Source organism: Lissotriton vulgaris, chromosome 2_1 (genome assembly GCF_964263255.1).
Source record: "Lissotriton vulgaris chromosome 2_1, aLisVul1.2, whole genome shotgun sequence".
NCBI lineage: Eukaryota > Metazoa > Chordata > Amphibia > Caudata > Salamandridae > Lissotriton > Lissotriton vulgaris.
This window is the reverse complement of record NC_141687.1, coordinates 1033388852-1033414224: the sequence shown is the minus strand read 5'-3', so window position 1 is coordinate 1033414224 and position 25373 is coordinate 1033388852. Positions and strand designations below refer to the sequence as shown.

The following is a 25373-nucleotide window of genomic DNA, read 5'->3' as shown; positions in this document are numbered from 1 at the left end:
TGTAAGGTTCGTGGCAACACAAGGCCTGGATTTCACTCACCCTGCGGGCCGATGTAATAGCCACAAGGAAGGCCGCCTTCCAGGACAGATGCTGTAGAGAAGCCTTATGAATAGGTTCAAAAGGTTCCTTCATCAAGCAAGACAGCACCACATTCAGCTCCCAGGAAGGCGAAGGACGCCGAACAGGGGGAAATACTTTCTTTAATCCCTCTGAAAAAAACTTTAATTACAGGAATCTGGAAGAAGGATGTATGTGAAGGGCATTTCCTATACGCAGTTAATGCTGCGAGGTGAACCTTAATAGAATGGAAATTAAGGCCAGATTGAGCCAAATGTAAGAGGTATGGAAGGATGACATCTTCCTTGCAGGTGGTAGGATCATAGTTCTTGGACGTGCACCAGATGCAGCACCTCTTCTACTTGGAGGCATAGGAAGTCCTTGTGGAAGGCCTCTTAGCCTCGTCGAGTAGTTCCATGCAATTATCAGGCAAATTCAGGTGTCCATATTGCACGACCTCAGGAGCCATGCCACTAAACTCAACGATGAGAGGTTGGGGTGCATCATCTGCCCCCCGAACTTCGTGAGAAGGTCCGGCCGACACAGCAGCCGCAGGTGGGGTTGGAGAGACCGGTGGAGCAGGTCCGTGAACCACTACTGCAGAGGCCACTCCGGAGCAATGAGGATCATTCGTGCTCTGGACTGAGACAGCTTGATGAGTACTGCCGGAATCAGGAGAATGGGTGGAAAAGCGTACAGAAAGCTGTTCAACCAGCTGATCCATAGCGCATTCCCCAGAGTCCCCGGTTGGTAGAACCTAGAGGCGAAGTCACAGCATTTTCGGTTTTCGGCGGTGGCGAACAGATCAATTTCTGGAGTGTCCCATCTGTCTAAGATGTTTCCTAGCACCTCATCGTTTAGGACCCACTCGTGATTTTCTTGGACCAGCCTGCTGAGTGCGTCCGCCTAAGCATTCTGCACCACTGGCAGATGGGTAGTCTTTATCGTCACTCTTCTGGCTAGCAGCCAGTGCCAGATCGCCTGCGCTTCTTGTGACAGTGTGCGCGATATGGAGCCCCCCTGCTTGTTGAGGTACATTGTGGTCATATTGTCCATCTGTACAAGCAAGGAGTTGGTCTGGAAGGACGGATGAAAGGCCTTCAGTGCCAAGTGAACAGCTCTGAGTTCCAGAAAATTGATGTGATACGTGGATTCCCCCGGGGACCACGTTCCTTGGATCTGTAAATGGTCCAAATGTGCTCACCAGCCGTGGAGAGAAGCATCCGTCACGATAGTCTGATTGGGAATGTCCTTGTGGAATGGAACCCCCTTGAGGAGATTCTCCGCTGAGCACCACCCTCTCAGGGACTGTTGAGCGTGTAGAGACAGTCGGATCCTGTCGTCCCAGCTCCCTTGTTTCCCGTCCCCCTGATACTCCAGACATTCCTGCAGCGGCCTCATGTGGAGGCGTGCATGTGGAGTGAGGAAGATGCAAGAGGCCATTGACCCCAGGAGAGAGACACCGTCCTCACTGTCCTAGATGGAACGGATAGGAGAGCTTGAGCCTACCGAAGGATCGATAAGCGTCGCTCCTCCGAAGGAGACGCGCATGCTGAGTGAGTGTCGATGGAGGCTCCCAAGTACTGTAGGCACTGAACCAGAGTCGGAAGAGACTTTGACATGTTTATGTGCAACCCCAGCTGGTTCAACAGATTGTCCGTCCTGTTGAAGTGCACTTGCGCTTCCTGGAAGGTGGAGCTTTGATTAACCAGTCGTCCAGGTACAGGTAGACAAACACCTTGTTCTTTCTCAGGTGCGCTGCCACCACTGCCATGCATTTTGAAAAAGTCCTGGGTGCAGACTTCAGCCCAAACGGTAGTACGGTGTACGGATAGTGATTGGTGCCGACTAGAAAGCGCAGGAACTTCCTGTGTTTCCGTGCAATGGGCACATAGAAGTACGCATCCTGCAGATCTATTGCGCAAAGCCAGTCTCCTCTTTGTAGCGGAGGATAAATCTGGTGCAAAGACAGCATGCAAAACTTCTCCCTGCGAATCCATTTGTTTGCTTGTCGCAAATCCAGAATGGGCCCGAACTCGTTTTTGTCTTTCTTGCGTACCAGAAAGAACCTTGAGTAGAGACCCTTTCCCCTTTGAGACAGAGGGACGTCTTCTATCGCCCTTTTTCTTAACAGGGTATCGGCCTCCGCTTGAAGCTCGTGTAGCTGGTACTGCGAGCGAACCGGTGGAATTGCTAGAGGAGGGATGACAAAACGAAGACTGGATCCATTGCAAACAATATTCAGCACCCACTTGTCCCGAGTAATTTTTCTCCACTCTGCCAAGTAATTTTGTATGCTTCCCCCCCACCGGAGCGGGTAACGGACGAGGGGGAAGTAACTCCTCAGGGCTTAGACTTAGCCGGGCCCTTGTTTGCCGAGGAGGGCTGCAGCCCGCCTCTGCCCCTCTGACGCTTCTGGAAGGGCTGCCGCTGGTATTGCTGCTGCTGCTTTTGTTGCTGGCCAGCTTGATGACCTTGCCCTCGCCTCTGGGAACCGTACCGCCTCTGGAAAGGACGGAAGGACTTCCGTTCTTTCGGTTTCTCCAAACCAACAGCCATCAGCGTCTCTATTTTCACCTTCAAGCGGGCCATTTCCTCATCCGCATGCGTCCCGAAGAGGGTCGATCCCGAGAATGGCAAATTTACGACCCTCTGTTGCACCTCTGGCTTGAGAGGTAAGGCACAACCAGGAATGAAGTCTCAAGTTGATGCCATGGCAGTACCCATGAGCAGCCAGGAGAGAGGAGTCTGCTGCCGAGCTGATGGCTTGATTTGAGACCATCATGCGCTCGTTCAATATCTCCTGGAAGTCTTCTCGCCTATCACTCAGGAGGAGCTCAATTAACTGTTGCAGGGACTCCCACAAGGAGCGGTCATAGCAACCCAAGAGTGCAGAGGCACTCGCCGCTTTCATCAAGGTGACTTTCCGTCCAGCAGAGTCCATCTGACGGCTCTCTTTCTCCGGAGGGACCATGGACGAAGGGGCAGTCGAATGCTGCTTCTTGGCCGCTGTCACGATTACACAATCCGGGACAGGATCTGACCTCAAGAACGCCGGATCAGAATCCAGGGGCCTGTACTACTTCTTTTGAAGCCGAGATGGAGCCGACTTCACCGTGGCCGGCGTCAGAAACAACTCCATGGCCGGTTTCTCCAGTCCTGGCACCAAAGGGCGAGAGAGATGTTTTTTGTGCAAAGTCTCAAAGATCACAGAGGTAGAAGGAGTGGGTACAGTCAATGTGATCCCTAACTTCGCTGTCCCCTCAGCAGCACATCCTGGAATGTCACAATGTCGTCCACAGGCGACACTCTCCTAGGAGGAGAGTCCGATAACGTGGGAGAATAACTCCCATCACTGGAAGACTCCGTGTGACGGGACCGTGACCTTTCCCTCCGATGGCGATGACGGGACCTTGTCGAGGAGCGACGCTCACTACGAGAGAGATACCTCCCACTGGACCTTGACCTAGGCCTCCTGGATCTCTCAGGAACCGCCGGCCTTGGAAGAGGCGGAAGAGGAGGAGTCGGAGCCGGAACCCCCGGTAGTGGTTGTGGATGCCGGGGAGGCAGTGGAGGAGGAGGCGGAGGGGAGGTGGCGGAGGCAGAGGCTTCCTAGGAGGCAGTGGCGGAAGAGTAGGAGGCGTAGGAGTCCTGGGCCTAGAGGGCGAATAGGTCCGTGAATAATCAGATTCCAGTGACCTAAGCACTCTCCTCTTCTTAAGAGCAGGCCTGGAGGAGGATGCTCTGGAGGCAGACCTCTTTGCCGACGAGCACCGTTACCGCAGCGACTGGGAACTCGCCGATAATGATGATAGACTAACCACCAAGGCACAGGACACCATCCTGGGCCTTGACTGTCTCCTCAACGTCGATTTTTCTCTCCTAGACGTCGACCTCTTCGATTTCCCTTTTTTCGACGTCGACCTTCCAGGCGTCGACGAACTCCTAGACTTGTCTCTCCTTGACGTTGGACTTTGCGTCGACATTGACGGCGAACGGTGTCGCCTCGACAACGAGTGCTTTCGGGACACATCGAGACGTCGATGATGTGTAGACACCGGTAAAGTCCTCAACGTCGACCTCGTCCGAGGTCTCGACGTCCTACCCCTCGACGTCAAACGGCGACGCCGCTTCAACCCAGAGCACTGGGTCGACAGGGAGAATATGGTGGTCATACCTCTCGACACCGACGTCGACCGGGACCGGTGCCTTTTCTTGACTGGGGAGCCCCCCCAGAGGCCGATGCACGGGCAGAGGAAGATGACAGAGTCCCTCCATGTCCAGAAGTCCCACCTGGTTCTTGGTGTCTTTTCTGCTCCAGGCCTTGGAGACAAATCTTCTCCCTGTCACGCAGGGTCCTCCTGGAGAAAGAGTGACAGATTTCACAGGAGTCAGGGACATGGGTGGAGGGGAGGCAGTGTATACAGACTCTGTGGGTCAGATTTTACCTTCTTCCTACCACACTCAGGGCACTTGTCGAATAAAACTGGCATTTTCGACAAAAAGAAGTGGCAAAACTGGCTAAAAAGCACAGCAACTGGAAGAGGAAGACCCCAGAAGTGCCAAAAATTGAAGTAATACCCAAAAAGGTAGAGCTCAATGCTCCAGGGTCCTTCTAGCAGGAACCGGAAAAAAGAACTGGAAGTAAAAGGCCTTTGGCTGTGCATCCTCGGATACAGAGGGTCTCTGGAGAGCTCCTTAAATGCACAATATCCCTTTTCCAGACACATAATGGCAGCCTATGGGGATTGTCTGTCCAACCCTTCCTCTCTATCATTACAAAGAATTTTTGTGAAGGGGAGTTTCTCTGAGTGTGAAACTTTGCAAAGTGTGTTAAATTTAATATTATTTGGATATCCTTTTCACTTCAAGATGAAGAGTTGGCCAATATAGTCTTGTAGTTTTAGGCTGCATTATTTGTCTTTGATTTTCTCTTAAGTGTCTATGCAGGACTGCAGAAGAAGACAACTTAAGAGACTATTTTGATTGTTCCGGGGTCCACGCACATGGGCGGGACTATTCACAAGATTATGACTATAACAGAGATCCCATACTACAGAACCACATTAAGCAGGTTTTCAAAATGATGGCCAGTGCTTGCAGTGTTATTACATTTATTGTTGATTAAATATGGTATTGATTAAATATGGTAATCACATATTAAATAAGTAATATTGGCTCTCCAGAGAAACAAGACTGTCCATATATTGGCTTGATGGAAAGTGAAGTTAGAGATTGAAACCTAAACAGGCTCAGGCATGAATACTTCTCCTCTTGTCAGTGACTGAATGGGATGACTAGAACTCCACGTAAGCTAGAAACGTGTTTGCAAGCATTACAAAACCTTTTGGGGCACATAGAACGGGCAAGCTCAAATGGATGTTTTGGGTTATACTATGTTCACAATATTGATACAACCAATAACTAACAATGGTAAATTGCTTTATATTTTTTTAGTTAATATTGAATCTTTAAAATAAATTCTAAAGTAACCAGCCACACTTTAATTAGATCCCTCATGGTTAACTGCAAAGTATTTTATTTATAGGTCTCAGCCTGCAATGGCTGCGCTTGCTCAGTCCCGCTTTAAATGGCCATGTCCATCCGGCCGCGCAGCGGACGAGCGCAGCAGGCGCGCCGTGGCGCGCAAAGGCAAGCCCGTCTGCGCCTGTCCGCGACCTTTTCGCGGCCAGGGCCAGAGATGCTGCATGTTTTGGCCGCTTAGACACCATTTCGTATAACAAGCAGAAACTGCTTTCCCTCAGACCAAAGGAGTGCCCCTACCTTCTCTCCATTCCCCCTGATCTACCTGCCAAGTCTTACCTTTGCAAAGCATGTGGCCCTAGACAGAAGCGAAGCACCCCAAGTCTTACCCTTGCAAAGCATGTGGCCCTAGACAGAAGCGAAGCACCCCAGCGCATCATTGCCCACTTTTAAAGTTCCCTTCCTCGCCACAGATTAACCAAAAGACCCTAACCCTTCAGGCGGGACTTATTAACTGTCGTTCCCTTGTGAAACACTCCTTGGACATCTTTCAGACCCTTAATGATAAAAAAATGGGACCTACTCTTCTTAACGGAAACTTGGTTAGGAGATTAAACCAACCCAGCACTGTGTTTAGCCATTCCAACAGGATATAATATCCTATGCGCCAACCGGCAAAGTGACAAACACGGTGGAGGAGTCGCCATCATTTATAAATCTCATTGGACGATTTCGTCCTCCCCATATGATCAAATTGAATCCATTGAAGCACTGCCCTTTTGTATAAAACTAACTCCCAATATCTTGTGCTCTGGCCTGCTGGTAAACCGGCCACCTACATCTAGCACGTCATACCTACCCCGCCTCCTAGATTTCGTGCTTCAAGCCAGTTCGCTATGCAAATTTCACCCTGCTCGGAGATTTTAATCTCCATGTGGAGGATACATCTGATTTGTATAGCAATAACTTTATAACGAACCTGACTGATTGTGGATTTAATCAGCTGATCACTCTCCCCACACATAAGGCTGGACACACGTTGGACCTTATTTGGCCAACCTTTCTGATATTACAATCAGTGAGGCTAGCCCGGTGATCTGGTCTGATCATAATTGTATTCCTTTTTCGGTCATCATGCATCAACTAGATGAACCAAGGATACTAGCCAAGGAGTTTGGTAGAAACGGGAGCAAGATCTCCCCGGATTGTGTAATTGACCACCTTCCCTCTGCTGCCCCCCCAGAAGCCTTAGACTTGGACACACGATTGGCCAATCTTAACTACTGGGTATCTTTTGCTATTGATTCCATCGCCCCTCTTCGGCCTATAAAGACTTATCGTTCAGCTCCCGCCGCGTCCTGGTATTCAGATGAACTTCGCAAATGTAAATCTGCCTGTAAGATTCTTGAATGCTGTTGGAGACAGTCCTCCTCCGCTGACAGCAAATTTAAATACAGAGCCACCCTTAAAGGTTATCGGAAAATGATCATAAGTCACAAATAATGTTACCTTGCGGAGAAGATCAACAAGGCGCATGGCTCCGCAAGGGAGATCTTCAACACGGTCAAAACTGTTTTTGACCCCCAGGCCCTTAATCGCCAATCCCCAGTGTCGCAGTCTCTCTGCACACGACATTCCAATTACTTTGAGGACAAAATAGCAACTATCTAGGATTCCTTCCCTACTTCCGATAGTCATGATACTAGGGAAAACTCACCAGTCCCTCATGTTCCATCTCCAGTCTTCTCAAATTTGAGGAGATTACTGAAGACAGCTCTCTTCAAGAACTCCTCAAGTGCAAGTCAGGATCACCTAATAACCCCTGGCCGGCCAAGCAATATAAAGTTCTTGCACCATTCCTCAATCTCCATTTTAATGGCATTTGGAATGACTCCCTATGTACCGGAGTATACCCAGAATCTTGGAAACATGCTCAATTGGTTCCCATCTTGAAAAAGGGAAAATGCCGACCCCGAAAACCCGGCTAACTATAGGCCTATTTCCTTACTTTCTGCCCCGGCCAAGATTCTTGAAAAACTGGTGCACCAGCAACTCGACGGATTTATAGAATCTAACAGCCTATTCCACGATTCTCAACACTGGTTCCGATCCAGTCATAGTGCTCAGTCGGCCCTGATAGAAAAGGCCGACTCAGTACGTTGGACGCTGGACAGGGGTTCGAGGGCGGTGTTGGCGCTGCTGGATCTTTCCGCAGCATTCAACACTGTCTCACCCTGTCCTGCTCAACCGTCTCCGATCACTAGGCATCCATGGTATGGAACTCAACTGGATTTCTTCCTTTCTGTCCAATCGCACACAACAAGTGTTTACTCCACCTTACACCTCCACTAGCCGCCCGCTCAAATGGGGGGTGCCCCCGGGCTCCTCATTGAGTCCTCTTTTATTTAATGTTTATTTTTCTTCCCTGGCCGAGTTAATCTCCCAGACAGGAATTAAGATGACATCTTACGCAGACGACATTCAGCTTCTGTTCTCATACGACGATTCCACCCTGACCACATTTGATCCTTTGAAAAACTGTCTCCGAGACATAGCTCGGTGGTTGGACAACAACTTCCTGAGATTGAACGCAGGAAAGACCGAGGTTCTTTTTTTCCATCAATCCTCCCCTTGAGGTGCCGGGTTTTTAGGAACCCGGTGGTGCCAGGGGATAACACCCGAAGACCTCTGAGTTCTCCCTGTTCCGGACCACAGAAACCAAGAGTCTTCTAGGTGAAGTCAGAGATCGAGTTTTATTGGCTGCAACCAAGTAACAAGCGTCCTAGAATTACAACAGCACGGGTCGTAAGTTCTCAGGAGACTGTTCGTTTTTACAGAACCAGCCTTCTCCTTTTATACAAAAATAACAGCTGCAGGCAAGAATTCTTTAGTTTACAATACGGTCATAGACATATTTCCACAATAGAGCAAAAAGCACAGTCATGTCGGCCAACCCGTATTTTAGATGTCCATTTTGTGATAGATGGCCCAGAATTACCATCAGATATCGATGAAACCCCAATAAAACCGGGCACCTCCTCGTCGTAAAACTGGCCATAAACAAGGAACATGGACAGGTGTATGTGTGTAGAAAACATGGTCTGTATGTAGTGATTGGTTTATGGCATGTTGTGCATTGATGCTATCTTACTCGGCCACTGGGAGAGGAGCTGCCCAAACAGGTTTGGCTGGAGGCAGTGGAGTCAGTTTGGCCAGGTCATGGGGAAGTCAGTTAAGGTGGACGTGTCCTTTCAGATCAAGCTCGGCCTCAATCAATTGACTATATGAGGGCAAGCCATAAGATGGATGCTGTTCACAAAATGGAGTCCGAGGGTTCAGAACGGAAACCATGATTAAAAGGTGTTAGCATCACTCAATCACAACGCAAATGCATAGGGATAATGCCCTACTCATTACCGGTGGCACAGGCTTCCTTACACATGAAGTAGCACAGAGGCCACATACTGCAGGAGCGCACTGCACAAACAGGCAGAACATAAACAGAATGGCTAAGATCATCCCAATGAAGATCAGAATTTTCCATCCCCAGGCAGAGATCAGTTCCCAGAACCACCCTAGCAGGGACCAATCCCCTTTATCCACGTGAAGGGAATCAGAGATTTTGTGCAGTTTGGAGATGGCCTGGTACACTGTCGGAGCATTATCAGGGATGAAAATGCAGCAACTGGATTGGATCACCCTACATACACCACCACGGTCTGCAAGTATGACATCTAGGGCAACCCAGTTCTGAAGTCATAAGTCGGTCCGACTGGAGCTCAGCTGTTAAGTTACTAAGGGCACCGGCTGTTTCGGTCACGGCGGATTCGACTACCCTTGTTAACTGGCGAATGTTCCTGCTGTTCACCATTGGCCCCCAAAACGGCAGAAAACCTTTTGCGAAGTTCCCAAACTCTTGACCCGCAGTGTCGTCTTGACTCACGACACCCCTAACTGTCCTTGTCCGATGGTAATCTGCCTCGGCCGTGTAGGTGGGCGGCAGCAGAAACGAGATAAAACATGTGCCCGAGAAGTCAGGGGGCAACCATGTGTATGCTTTGTCATGGCAGATGAAGTATGTACCCTTAGCCGCTAAGAATGGAGGGGAGGTTCGGGAGGCAAACACATACGTTTCCGTGCATACGCTCTTCCCCAACTGTGCCTTGGGATCCCTGCCAATACCTTGCAGACATAGGTGACCTCGGTGGGGTACTATCCAAACAGGGGAGGATTTCTTTGTTTTCTGGCTCTTACTCAAGGAAATCCCATACTGAGTGAGGTTCCATCTACTGTACGGGGTAAACTCATCTTTGGGAATCGTTCGGTACGTGTCGATATCCCTGCTCATATTCCTTAATCCTGCCACTAGTGCCTTGTTGCTGGAATTGCTCCCTGTGGGACGCGGGGGGTATGGTTCTATAGCAAACAGGAACATTATCTGGAAAGCCCACAGAGAACCATAGTAACTGAATGGCAGGACGAAGTAAGGGATGCCCTTATCTGTTGTGTGCGGCATAAGTCCACAGATCCAACAGTTCGAGGTGTTCATTATAGACTGGTGCTGGTGTAGGAGATGGATGAATGAGTTATTTACAAATTCTAGTCTTCTGGCAGACTCGTGTTCAGGTAGGGGGTGAAAGGAGTGTGGAGGAGCGGTAGGAGGAGGTGTGGGCTGAGTGTTATTTACAAAGGTAACTTGAAATGTGGATAAAGTATAGCCAATCAAGAACATCATTATACTACACAACATTAAAATACATATTATCAAGAATCTTTTTCTGGTCATCACAGTGCGTATTTTCTTTTTAAAGTTTGCGGGTCTAGCAGGTCTCTCTACCCTTGGAAACTCCATCCTCTAGTTGCTGCCCGCGGTGGGAGATTGATTCTGCCAAGGAGTGCTTTCTGTTCAGTCTGGGGTAATTCCCTCAGACCAACCAGAACCGTTGACCTAAACGTCTCCAGCTGCACTCCCCAGACTATCAACCGCGACCCTAGCAGCAGAACCAGATGGCGGTTCGAAAATCAAAAATGAGCAAGTTCCCGGGGCGAGAGAGCTGTAAAATCAAAAATAGTTCTTGGGGGGGGGGGGAACCTTATAAGCTTGCTTTTATTAGTTCGTGTTTTTTGACCTTAGATCATACCGTTGGTTCCCAGGTGAGGTGTGGTCTTCAAACAACGTTTCAGGTTCCGTAGTGTCCAACTGCATTGACGGTGCCACAAATCCTTGCAGAATATGATCACTCTCCTTTTCGGTACCAGTTCCTTTCAATCGTGCATCGCTGAAGAGTGCAAAGCGTGGTACGGACTTGGTCTCAGAGTCAGCAATTCCCTCCTGGACCCACCGGTCATATGGAAGAGGCAAAGGGATCCGTTTACAATGGATCCCGTGGATCCAGTTCTTCTTCCCTTCCACCCGAACGGCTGATCTTGTGGAAAGAAGGACGAGGTACGGGCCGGTGCACCTAGGCTGTTAGTTCGTCGTTCTCTGAAAGTTTTTCACCAATACCCAGGTGCCGGGCTCAATTGCGTGACCTGGATCATCAGATGCTGGCGGAGAGGAACTGTGTACCTGTTGGTGTAAAACACGCAATTTAGTTGTCAATTCACACAAATAGTCAAGCAGTACAGGGTGCTCTATCTCGCTTAGTTTCTTGGGCCTCGGCACTCCCCATATGTTTGCTGGGCGCCCGAACACGATTTCGTGGGGGCTAAGTCCCAGTCTAGAGTGGACAGTCATTCTGGTAGACAGGAGTGCTAAAGGCAGGGCGTCCATTGTCTACAGTACGATGTAATGCCCAAGAAGGCACGCACTTCTCTTTGTGTCCTTGGGGCACTCAATCTTGCAATTGCCTGTATTCTTTCTGGGGTCAGTCTCCTTCCCTCCTTCGATAAGATGTGACCTAAGTAGGTCACTTCTTGTCGACAAAATTGCATTTTTGAGAGAGAGACTTTGTGCTTCAGGTCACATAAATGACGCAACAACGACAATGTGGCTTTCTTGCAAATCTCTTCAGTATCTGCAGCGATCAGTAGATCGTCTACATACTGAATCAGAGTCGCACCATAGGTAGAACAATTGTGTCAAGTTATGTTTTCAGAGCTTTACTGAATATAGATGGATTTTCACAGTAGCCCTGAGGAGCGCGTTTGAAGCGGAAGCTTCGTCCTCCTAAATTGAAGCCAAAAATATCCCTGCTCTCCTCAGCAATCGGGATGTTGAAGAAAGCGTTCTTCAGGTCAATCACCGAAAACCAAGTGGCTGAAGCTGGAACCATTGTCAATAAGGCAGTAATGTCGGGAACAACTGGAAACTGTGGCACAACAATCTTATTCACTTCTCTGAGATCAATCACAAATCTGTACACAGGTGGCTGCGAAGGATCAGTACGCTTTAAAACTGGCAGAATAGGACTGTTACAAATGTTGCCTGTTGTCTCTTCAACGACATCTTTCTCGATCAGATCGTAAATGATCGCTAACAACGCCTTTTCACATTCGCTAGAGATCTTGTATTGGGTAATACGTGGCAACCTAACATTGGCTTTCAATGTTATGACATACGGTGCTATCTCCAAACGACCTACATCGTTAGAACCAGTAGCCCAAAGTATATCTGGAAGAGATGAAAATTCAGTTGGAATATTTTCCTTTGACAAATACATTGGGGAAATCACTTTCTTACCTAGGGTAAGTTGTACTCCCGAAGGAGAACAGTACAAAGTAGCGTATAATCTCTTTAACAAATCCAAACCTAACAAATTTTCGCCACAACCTGTTGTAAGAATGAGGGGTGCTTCTAATTCGCATGGGCCAACAGAAAGGGGCATAGGACTAGAGATCGGGTTTCTAACCGGGGCGCCAGAAAAACCTACTGAAACATTCATTTCGCCAGACAAAGGTGCGCCAGGAGCCAGGAAGTTTTGAGTGCATAATCGAACTTTTTGTAGCACCAGTATCCAGCAGAAAAGGTTCTGACACTCCTGATGTAATCACCTCAACATAAGGTCCATTCTAATCTACTGGAACTGAAACAACTCCCTCTGTTTGTCCATGGCTGTCCTAGCAATTATTACCCTCATTCTCGTTCTCTGCATAGTAGTCATCAGCATAGTACTGAGCTGACCTAGAAGACGCATTATTCTGTTGATCAAAGCTATTCATAGAATTCTGAGGCGGAAAAGAAGTGGTATTCTGGGGGAAATTTCCACGGCCACTACCCCTCGGAGCCTGTTAAACACCTCTACCTCTTGCACCAGAAACACCATTTAACCGTCGCGATAAAGCTGGACAATTATTCTTGAAATGACCCTCTTCCTTGCAATACGCACACTGATTCGGACCATACGGTAAACGCTGATGAGAAAACTCGTTTCCTTGCGAGTTTCTCGAATACTGCTGTGGTTGCTGATAATTGGGCTGACTAGGAGTGCGAGGCGGATAGGCTTGCTGGAGAAGAACTTTAGTTTTTAAATCTTTAGTCTTTTTGTCTGCCTTATCTAGCTCATCTTTGCGCCTATTTTCGTAGTACTGGGCTGTGGCTAAAATCTGCGCTGACGTGGAAACAGCCCAAGCACTCTCTGAATCTTTCAATTTGTTACATAGTTCAGGAAGCAGATTATGTACGAATTGGTCTACAAACAATCTTTGGCCACCCTCGGTAGCCATATCCTGACCACTATGATTGACGAAGGTCTCTTCAAATCTCGTGAAAAAGTCAGACACATTCTCATCTTTCTTCTGCTTGCACGCAGATAACTTATCCCAATTCACGCGCAATTCAGGCATTAAAGTTTTCATATACGTGATAATTCTACCAGGAAGTTCAGCTACTAAAGGCTCAGGTTTGGAACCACCAACTTGTCTAGCATCAGCAGTGGCAATATTAGCCCATGTGTCACCTAGTTCTTGATCATGATCCGCATGACGAATCTTACTCCACAAGGGCTGTGGAACAACATTCCCAAACAGGTCTACATCCGCTAAATTCATTATACACGAGCTTGCAGTCTGTGATAACTCCTTATAATACCCTGCAGGGTTTTTGCGAGGATCAGGTAATGTCTGCTTGAGTGCTAAAACTTCAGATCTTTTCCAGGGGACATGTACCCATACACGCTGGAAATGCGGCAGAACGGGTGGATTTGCATTCGCATCACCTTCCCTCCAAACTGGAGGAACCTCTCTCATGGGGTACTGTCGCGGCTTTTTCCTACCTGACACGTCATCCTCATACAATGATCTAGAGACGTTTCCCTTACTCCTATAAGATAACAACAAATCTATTGCTTTTTAAACATCGGCACCTACAATCATGCCTTCATAGAACTTAAAACTCATACGGAATAATTCCTTCATTTTGCGTTTTGGATCATTTGTCTCCAAATCTTCGCAAAGATATACACACATCTCTTCAAATACATATCTCTGAGTGGGTGCATCCCATTGTCGGAAGACTTCCATAACAGACTGAACGTCATACCTAACAGTGTCAGTAACCTATTTGCGTGCTAACTCATTCAGCACTTCCCTTTCCTCGTAATCAGGCAGTTGACTACGCAACTGTCTACGTCCCGTTTTAGGGGTCGTTTTAGGCAACCCAAAGAAAGGTGAGAACAGACCAGAGACAGTACTTGCCGCTCTCTGTCGAACAGAAGGAGAAGCTTGCGGAGAGGCAGATGTGCCAGAAAAGACAGGCTGATGAAAGGAGGAAGTCGAGGCAATAGCAGAGGAAGTCGAGGCAGTGGCAGAAGTAGTATCATGAAAAACAGTTTGAGCAGTAGGCAGAGTTGTAGGAACAGTAGAGGTAGTATGTAGCAAAGGCGGCGTCCCTTGAGAAGGCTGCGCCGGAGAAGTAGGAACCAGCTGAAGAGGAGCTGGTGCTTGTGCAAGAGCTGCATTTCGCGCACCGGGGCGCGGTATAACAAAACGCTTCGGGGGTCCAATGATACTCTATGTGTATGGGGGTGGTGAATTCAGTAAATGGGACATTAATGGATCTTTCTCGGATGTTCCCTTTGAATCTTGTCCTTCATGGGGCAACATCGGGTAGCATTTATCTACTGCTAATTTCTTGCTTCTGAGCATTTGCTCACTTTCCTGCTCTTCCTCATTATCCCTGTATGCAATGGCAGCTTGCACCATTGACATACCTCTTATTTTTCTTAGCTAGTTTTATTTCTTTCTGTTTGGCTTCTTTGCGCCACAAGCGAAAAGAGTCAAACATCGCCGGCCGGGCTTTCTTCTTAAACAGTTTGACCTCGAGGTTATCTAAAATTTCTGCGTCAAAGCTACCATATTGGGGCCATTTTAAAACACCATCTTTTCTGGTGTATTTTATCCATACCTCATTATATGTGATACGGCCTACTCCGTGCTTTATATAGAGCTCATATGTTGGAGTTCCAATCGGAGGAACTGGACACGAATCCTCTAATCGGGAGTCCTTACTACAACCAAGACAAAACAAGTTTCCAAGTCTGCTAAGACCAGGCATCTTTGCTCACTAGTCTAGCTTCAAACTTCAAGGGATTATCTATTTATGATATTCTCGTGAATACACGAATCCCTCGGTTTTGGCGCTTGCAAGTTCAAAAAAAGGTGTATCTCAAGGATACCAAAACTAAGAATCAAACTAAGGACTGGGAGACGCTCCACTTATACTTAACTGAAGTATTGAAGATCGATGACGTCACTAGAAGACTCGTCTATCGTTTCACTCTACCAAGGATCACTTGGTCCAAAACAGGGCGATAGTCAGGGCAGCAGTCCTTCGTAGCCGTCGGGACGCGGGGAACCTCGCAGCAAAGACCTTTGGAACCACGTCGACATACAGGGGTCGCTGAAGTGGTTGGCCGCCCTCTGGAATTTTCACACGAAGCTCCTCACGAACATCTGGCTTGGACCGTCACTGCTTGATACCGCCCCGAGTTGGGCGCCAACTGAGGTGCCGGGTTTTTAGGAACCCGGTGGTGCCAGGGGATAACACCCGAAGACCTCTGAGTTCTCCCTGTTCCGGACCACAGAAACCAAGAGTCTTCTAGGTGAAGTCAGAGATCGAGTTTTATTGGCTGCAACCAACTAACAAGCGTCCTAGAATTACAACAGCACGGGTCGTAAGTTCTCAGGAGACTGTTCGTTTTTACAGAACCAGCCTTCTCCTTTTATACAAAAATAACAGCTGCAGGCAAGAATTCTTTAGTTTACAATACGGTCATAGACGTATTTCCACAATAGAACAAAAAGCACAGTCATGTCAGCCAACCCGTATTTTAGATGTCCAGTTTGTGATAGATGGCCCTCATGCGCATCACAAATCCAAAACTATACAAAAAAAGACAATACTGGGCCAACTACAGAAGTCTGTATCTTGTATATTAGTGAAATATTAAATACTCTGGCAATTGCTCTTCCATTCAAACCACATCGTTATATGATGGCTCTACTCTCAGTGCCTACCATTGGTTGGCTTCATCGTCACTCATTGCTTGCTTCTCTGTAGTGTTTTGAACCAAGGCCTATGCTTGTTTCAGTGCACTCTTACTTATCTGACACGTAACATGTTTTTAGTTGTTGTACATTCCATGTTCCAGCTCTTGTTTCCGTTGGTTCCAGCCAACAGCCTCAGGCAGTCAAGTCACAGGAGGAGTACTTGCTTTACATAGGCTCCATCGTTTTGAATTAAAGTCCTTCTTCTACCAACATCTTTGTTTCAGTGCCTCACCATAACATTTTCTTTGGTCACAGTATGCTGGCTTTCCTTTCTCTTTGTGCGTGTGTCCCTCACCCTGGAGAATAGCCCTAAGGACTGCTTCCTTTTGGTGGCCGGTGTCTTTACACTGCTTGTGCACTTTGAGATGCTTTTAAAAAAAATGCTGTAGCACTACATAAGAGTGGATGCATTAGCATACAGTTTCCCTTCCCCCTAACTCTATTATTGCTTAATTGTTGTTGGTTACCACGCTGTTGTGGTCCTGTTGCTGTTGCCCAGTTGATGCTGCCCAGTCTTTTCTAACCCTGATGTCATGTTGCCTTGATGTCATTGTTTGCCCAGTTGCCCCTTCACTGCTGTCATTGAGTTGCTGTTGCCAGCCTCTCCCCCTCCCCTCCCCCATCCGATGTTATTGCTTGCATCGTAACCCCAGCCCGCTTCCAGCTTTGCTTGAACTGCCCCCATTCTTTTCGCTTACTCCACTCTGGCAGTCTTGATGGATCCACCCCGTCCCCACTCTGCTGCTTGCTACGCCCCCTATTGCTAGGAAAAACAAGCACTGGCAAAGATAATAGGTCTTTGCTTTGACATAGTGGCTGCATCATACTGCCCTTTTTTTTGTTTACACACTTTCAGCCATGCTGCACAGCAGCCATGCTGCTCTATTATGATTCTTAACAAATGGACAAAGACAACCGATCTTGCATAGACAAGACCTATTGGCTATGCCAATGCTTGTTTTAACAGTCCCAAACAAAATATTGTGTTGTATTCCATTAAAAAAAACAATGACATTACTGAACAGGCAACGCCACATAGTCTAGAAACCGAGAACTATCAAACTACAAGCTTTAGTGGGATACACCAAAGCCTGGGTTTAGATTTCTGATGAAACATTGGAGTACTCAGATATGGTCACTAGTAAAATTGCAGCATAAGCATGCTTGATAAACCTGAACAAAAATACATACAATTTAGACGGCAGTACTGACATAAGTACTAAAGCAAGATATCGAATCTCCAGACACACATTTCCATAAGAATACACAAATACAAATAAACCATGTTTTAAGACATCAGCTAAAAAAAGGGGTCCACGGCCAAAAATGCAATAATCATGGTTCTCTTGGGGGAAAGGAGAAGACAATTGACTTCTTAATGCACTGGACAATATCCGGTAAAAACAGTATTACAAAAAAAAATGTTTTAAAGAAATGTATGTGAATTCAGCCAAAATCCGTATACATGAATATACAGTGATCTGACCTTCAAGACATTTAATAATTTTAAGTAACTTTTGTTGCTTATGGTCATTGTAAAAGATGCCATTGTCTGAGGTAAAAGTGGCAGGCAGTCTACAGCAGGAAACAAGCCTATGCATGAAATGTTTCATACCTGAAGTGCAGAAGCGGCAATGTTCCAATTTCATTCACTCCAAATGAGACATCCACGGTGATAAAAGGCTCTAAATGTGGAAGAAGAGAAAACCCGTGAACAAATGATTTTTATATGAACATGCAATTTGGCACAGTTCGGTCTCTACCCCATTCAAAACTAGTATTTGTTTGTGCAAAACCTTTCTGAAAATGTTAAAGATAAGATGGTGTACTAAGAGGTCGGACCTTCTGATATTTACTGTGAAAAGTGCGAACGCCCAAATAGAATAAAAGAAATAACATGAGAAACTGATTTTTTTTTAATGAATCTTTTTTTAATATCCAATCCAACTACACAACTACATACAGCATCTTGTCTAGTGTCATTTTTCAATATTAAGAACCGATAAGCAACCTATCTACGTTATACAAATTTGGACGATACAAGCATAAAGGAGAAAAATAGCATTTAAGAACACACAGAAGGAAAGCGTGGGGGATGTTTACTTTACTATATATCTTACACATCAGGGGCTGTATTACGGAAGTGCCCTAAGGGAGCAACGGGCGTTAACTCCTGCTTTGCGCGCCTCTGGGGCACTTTGGTATTACAGAAGGGGCCGCAGATGCTTGTGCGCCCCCTTCTGTAATACGGATAGCACTGGAGCACATAAATCGCCAGCACTACCATCAGAGGGTGTTCCCTCATTTGCATGGGGGCGCGGTCCCATGCAAATGAGGAAATCCCTTTGCCCCTGCACCCCTGCCATATTATAGACCCAGGCGCTGAGGCAAAGAAAGTGTCAGGATGCGCACTGACAGTGCACCACTTAAAAGGTTTATGTTTATTAGATTGTATTGCGCACAAATACCCGAAGGTGTCTTGGCGCAGAGGAATATCAAATGGCATATATCATGCTGAAGGAAGTCATTGGTCTAAGAGCCAAGTTTTCAGTTGTTTCCGGAAAATGAAAAGCGTTGGACTGGTCTTGATGGTAAAAGGGAGAGTGTTCCAGAGCCTCGCATTAGCTACTAGGAAACGTCTGTCTCCCCAGGCAACTGTTCTAGTGCGAGGGAGAGGAAGGAGGTGATTGGATGCCGAACGAAGGGGCCTGCTCGGAGTGTAGATCTTAAAGGCCTTTATTAAAAATCGTGGTCCGGAGTTATGGATGGCCTTGTACGCGATACAGAGGGCTTTAAATTTTATGCAGCTTCTGACTCGCAGCCAGTGCAGTTGACGTATGGCCGCAGAGACGGAGTGGTGCTTGGGGATGGAAAGTAATACTCTTGCCGGGGCATTTTGGACCGACTGCATTTTGTCCAGAACCTGCTGCTGAGCATTCAGTAAGAGGGCATTGCAGTAGTCCAATTTGAATAATATTAAAGTGGTTATAAGAGTTTTTCCTGCCGCAGGAGGTAGGTAAGTGAGTATTTTTTTGATTTTTCTGAGGATAAATAAGGAGGACAAGATCACTGCGATAACATGATGGTGAAATGTTAATTTGGTGTCAAATATGACACCAAGATTTCTGACCTTGGCAACCGGTACTGGCGGGGGGCCCAGGTCAATTGCCCACCAGCTGTCCTGCCATACTGGAGACAAGGTGCCAAAAGTCATCACCTCAGTCTTGTCCGAGTTTAATTTTAAGCAGTTCGACATCCAGGACCCTATGGCTAGCATACCCTCTTGGAATCTCGAAGCGACTGCCAGTCCATCCTTGTGGACAGCCAACACCAATTGGGTGTCGTCTGCATAGGTGGTTAAAGTCAGCCCAGACGATTTTATGACCCTCGCCAAGTCCGACACATAGATATTGAATAGTGTCGGACTTAGCGATGATCCCTGGGGCAGTCCGCACGGCAACGTGGATGTGGGCGAGTAAAAAATGCCCAGTTTCACGAGGCTACAAGATCTCTGGCTAGATGGTTGACCCCCAGTATTGAGACACGGTCGATCAAGGTGGAATGGTCGACCGTGTCAAAGGCGGCGGAGAGATCTAACAATATGAGGGCCGCCGCCCCGCCATGATCTAGAATTGTCCTGATCTCGTCAGCCGCCTTGATCTTAACAGTTTCTGTCCCATGGCCTTGCCTGAACCCAAACTGGGTATCGTCCAGCAAATGATGTTGATTGATATATTCTGAGAGCTGGTGGTTCATAAGTGATTCGAAGATTTTTTGCTGGGAAAGGAAGGCAGGCTATGGGTCTGTAATTGGCTAGTTCTAGGGAGTCTAGAGATGGGTTTTTTAGCAAGGGTTTAATTACTGTTTTTTTCCATATCTCCGGATACTCACCCGTAAGAAACATGGAATTACAGATATCAGTAAGAGGGGGAATGATGGTCTCATAAAGCAGATTAAATACCGGAGGTGGGCAAGGGTCTAGAGGGGAGCCTGAAGTGATGGTGGCTGCATATTTACTGGTGGTGTCAGCTGAAACGGGGTGAAAGAAAGAAAAAGTTGGGCCGGCCGGTGTGGGCACAGATCGAGGGTCCAGGCCTTGTGAGTGGGTTAACGAAGAAAATGTTGAGTATATATTGGTAACCTTGGTGGCAAAGTAATCCGCCAAGGAGTTGCAAAGGTCTTGAGATGGCTCAATAGCAGAAACTGATGGAGGAGTCAATAGGATGTTAACTAATTGGAACCGTTTTTTGGATGAATTTTGTGCAAGCTCGATTTGAGATAGGCGCATTGTCAGTGCGTCCTTTGATGGTAGCCCTCTGGATGGGGGGGAAAGGTGGTCCCATGGACCCCCCCCAGACATCCCCTTGCAGGCGGGTGCAGTCACTCACTACACCCGCCTGCAAGGGGATCTCTAATACCCCAGCAAAATGCAGGCGGGTTCCCACCTACACTGTGAAACACGTAGCAGCTTCATAGTAGCCGCTTTGTTTTTCACATGAATGCGCTGTCCCCAGGGCAGTACGAGTTTGCGGCTGCCCTGGGGACAGCGCATTCATCCTAATACAGCACAATTTCCTTGTTGGCGCAAACAAGGAAAATGTGCTGTATCTGTGATACAGACCCTGGCCTCTAAGGACTTTAAATGGAAGCTTTTTTTCTGAGCAAACACTATCAACACCTCATACTACTCACACAACCCTTCAAAGTCAGCCCTACGATCCATCCGGTCTTCCAGAGGAGGGGAGAAACTGAAAGCTTTGAACTAATGAAGGCAATTTTACGCTGGCATTTACATCAACGACCTGGTGCAAACATGAATTTTGGGCACTGCTCTTAGCAAAAATGGCACTCCATATATGCAAGGATATTGGCCCACTAAATGTATGTTTTTGTTTCACTTTCGAAATGTAATGTCGTACACAGTCATTTCAAATAAAATTTACGGAGGAAAATAGTAGAAATGAAATTTCAAATGAGAACAATATCAAAAGGTTAGTTTTTCTTTCATGGGTCTACAAATTATATATATATATATTTTTTTTTTTTTTTATCTAGGTCAGCAGTTGGGAAGCTCCAACTAATAAGAAATCTGCTTAACTGCAATTTCCTTCTTAACCCCTTGGCGGCTGTGTGAATAATGCTGCGGCCAAGGGATGGGGGGGGGGGGGGGGCGGGGGAGTGGGTGGGGAGCGCGGCATGCCACGCCCCACCCCCAACCGTCATGAGTCACAGGCGGGCTGTGCTCATGACAGTGTGGTTCTGTCACGGCCCGCCTGCTTATTAATTCGCCCGCACCGGCGGGATATTAATGCTGCATGGGAGGAGCGGCAGCCGCATGACGGAACAACGCCGTCATGAGCACACACCGCCCGTGGCTCATGAGGGCGTGGTTCCGTCATGAGCAGGCAAGGAGTTAAAGATATTCTGTTACATGCACAAAACAACAACAAACCGGTTGTTTCGAAGCACTATCCAGACCCTCTAGAATTTCGCAATTTGCCACGAAATCGGCACGTTTATAAAAATGCTGCAATTTTTACAAAAGTGCCTGTGAAATTGAAGGACTGCGGGTTGAGACAAACTAAAATGGCACTTGATGCAAATGCAAGAGGCCTCAGACATGAAAGTGGCCTGGGACATCTTAAGTTAAGATGTCCCTGGCCACTTAATTGTCAAAAACGAAATAAAGAAATATAAAAAAAAAATTGGATGACCGGAGGCCATCTACAAGGCTTCACAGAGCTGTGAGGCTTCATACAAGGTTAAGTGCAAGGAGCCGCAGAACTGTCGTGGCTCCTGACTGACATGACAGCGTCTACAAACAGTTAACGCATGATTCCACTCGAAAAAAAGAGGATCCCAAGAAAAGCATCCGAGTCCCTAACCACAGTTGTGTGCCATTCAGCCTGTATGGGCATTATGTGCCTGACTTCCACATAGGTCTTTCTCTATTGCAATTGTATACATTTACCATCATCTTTTCACAAAAGGCTATCACATACCATCTACTACTAAAACAAGCACACCAAGGGAAACTATGAAAACAAATGACTGAGTTGATTGGTTTGCCATGGCAACAAGGGCTGGAGGCTTAGGCTTCGGGGGTGCAGAGAGAATAGCCTTTTCGAAGTGCAAGCGCCAGGTCAGAGTAGTTTGACCTGAACGTGTGGGGCACAGATATTTATATATCCAAGCTCGGACACGACATGTGCAAATGTACCGTCATCTCCAGCAATAATTAATTAGATGAGGCTAAGATTCATTGTCTCATTCTGCTGTTAGAGGTTTCCAAATTGGAGGCTGCTCGCTAGTAATTTGGTTGTACATACTATGTGGTATGAACACGTGCCTTGTCCTTATGGTCGACTGTTTGACTGTTTTACATTGGGAACACTTTGATCTACATGACAAAGGATTCATATTTGAGACACTGATATATGAAGTATGGGGATGTCCCACAAATATTAAAGATGAAGCGCTTGTACTCAGAGAGACCATGACGCATACTGTTACAAGCATTAATAAATAGTTGGAACTCTAAATGTGGTGGTAAATATCGCAACTGTCGCAGTTTACTAAGAAGATGTTTCAAAGCTCATCAAATCTTTTCAAAATATGAATTTAACTGTCATGGGATAAATTTCCAAAGCTAAGGTTTGCCAGAGGCCATGTATCCATTACGATAATGATCGAGGTTAAGACATTTTCCAATGGACTGCTATGTCACCTTGTTTAATTTAATACAAATGATTGAAACCTAAATGTCCACTAGCTTCAGGTAAGAGCAGAAAGGTGAAAGAAGACTACTGGTAAGAAAGACTGCTGTAATCTTGAAGGGGGGGTTGAAGGGGAGGGGGGGTAGGGGGGGGGGGGGGGGGGGGTTATGTAAACTAAACTGAAGGCCCAGATGGTGGAAATCCTGCAGACTGACACCAAGGAGGCTGGTCATGGCTACCAACATCCCTCAAGAAATAGAGTTAGTGGGGCAGACTGATTTTGGTTGAGGCTGGGCCTACCATAGGCTCCAAGTGAAGCGCAGATGACCTTGACTACACCCTGTGGTAAATGCTGTGAAGCAGTCCATATTCGGAGCTACCTATAAAGGAACCTATAATATAACCTTATATCTACAACAATTATGACTGAACTCTTAGTTCAATATTCGCAATGTTGTCAGGGTGGGGGGAAGATTGAATGTCAAAGCGCTGATATAATCGGACGTACTAACAGTGCCTAATTTGAGCCTGTGGTTTCCGGTGCTCGGCACCAACACTTTATTGTTAGCAACGGCGAGTATGACAGTCTGCCCCAGGGTTGTGCTGTCTGGCTAACGTAGAGGTGACCAGTACAGCAGTTGATTATTTAATTCAATATACATTAAACATGACTATTACCTGCCGCCCAAGCCTTCCTTAATGCTTTGGGGGCCTGAAATAGTCGGAATTGCCACACTTGTAAGAGTGTGACTGTTAGTAGTTGTGTTGGTACTGTCATTGGCAGCATGGTTGGGCAATGTGTGGTGCAAGCTGCAGTGGTCACCTGATGAGAGCCCTAGCACTTATTTGTTTTACAAATTAAACACTGCGTACGGAGATACAAATCAATGTATGTAACAATGGCACAGTACTCAACCTGAAAGTAATGTGAAAATAAATATGGCATGCATGATACACACAGTAGATACACCTGGCAGCCTAAATACTTTACACAGTGCTTTTGTTGTATTAAACTTTCATGTTGTAAAATAATAAGAATAAGATCTCTGCATTTGGTGTTGAAAAAAATGCAAAACAAAGTGCTGGAAAAATGCTGCAAAATGCCAGTATTTGTGCCGCTAAATTTCCATATTTGTGCCACTAAATTTGCTAATCCACGCCGCAATATGCTGGGGAGTCGGACTATCGACTGCTCCTGTAGTACGCAGTACTTATTATCATTTCTTGACTGAATAAAAAAGTGCACGTATGATTTGCCCACATGGTTTCGTTTTCATTTGCAACATACTTCATGGTTCGTTGGTACAGACTTCAAAAATCAAAACACTACGCGAAAGCAACAGTAATCTAATATGGAAGCTGGGTGCCAAAAGGCTTGAAAGGTCTATCTGCTGACTAAGCCGTCTGGCTCGCATGCTTCTTTAAGCAACAATGTAGTTTCGTGTATCCCTCTGAATTCTTAATATGTTTACTCTCATTTGCTGCCAGCACAATGGAGGTGTGTAAGGGCAGCAGTGACATGCTCGGCGCGCTGCCTGCCGGGTCAGACGTGGCTATTTCAAGGCTCCAAGAAATAAATCTGGACACAGTACTCCGAAGTCAATTCATCTGCTGAAACTAGTGCTCCTGCCAGCTGGCGACGTGACATCTAGCTGACCTTTCAGCAACAGCCCCACATAACTGGCACTGCAACCTGACTGTGGGGAGAGTTTAGTGCCGAGCCGGAGTGAAAATGTCACCTCGGAAAGCAGAGTGCCATGGTGGCCAAGCCCCATATGTGCTCTTGGATACAGACCCACTTGACAATTACTGTTCTTGCTTTGATAGCACGTTTTATTGAGTGCATTATTTTTAAACTAATAAAAAGTCCGATCACGGAAACAGAGCTTTAGTGCCAGTAAAAACTTGACAAGTGGAAAAGAAACATTGTGAACAAGAGGACTTGGCATAGAAAATATGAAAAAGGAGGGGAAAAAACATATCGTAGATCATGTTTTGTAAAAAGAGAAAAAGGGACTTAAATTACTGATACTTGTTAAGTGGCATTTGAACATTTCAATATGCCTTTTATCCGCCAAATTTCACTCTATGTACGCAATATTTGCTTATACGAAAACCTTGCTAAGCTTTACACATGGCCGGGGCCAATAGAGTCAGCAAGTGATCAGCGGGGTAGCTGAGATCGAAGAGGGGAAGTGGGTTGTTACTGCGTCGTTATGTGTTCTTCAGAGGTGTACAAGTGTTTGACTCTAAGTTGCAGCAGGATTGGAGTGGCCCCGAAGGGATGAGTGATGTCGCTCCTGGTCCTGGGTGCACTGTGAGAAAGGCTGTAAACCAGTTTTGTGGGGTTTTTCCTCAGGTCTGGCGTTAGCGAAGTTGATTTTGCTAATATATTTACATACAGGAGCTTTCAGACAAGTCTCTTCATCCACTGGTCTGTTGTGTCACTAATAAGTTGCTTCTGCCCACGAGGGGCGTAGCTTAACATCATGGCCGGCTAGTTGTGTTCCGCCTGAGCTCATGCCCCAGTAGATTCCATCCTTCAGCTATCCTGGCATTCCGGACTCAAACTCTTCGCAGAACCGGTGGCGGAATACCTCCCCAATAAGCGGAGTGGGCTTCGGGGG

The 25373-nt window shown here is 46.7% G+C and overlaps 1 protein-coding gene across 2 annotated transcripts in view; it reads right to left on the bottom strand.

The window, feature by feature from the left end:
• Window positions 1-25373, bottom strand: part of ACVR1 (activin A receptor type 1) — a 366339-nt gene that overhangs the window by 234460 nt on the left and 106506 nt on the right. For both annotated transcript variants that reach the window (XM_086956669.1, XM_086956670.1), the window contains one exon: window positions 17646-17715. The gene's annotated coding sequence lies outside the window, so the exon portion shown is untranslated. The remainder of the gene's footprint in view (window positions 1-17645; window positions 17716-25373) is intronic.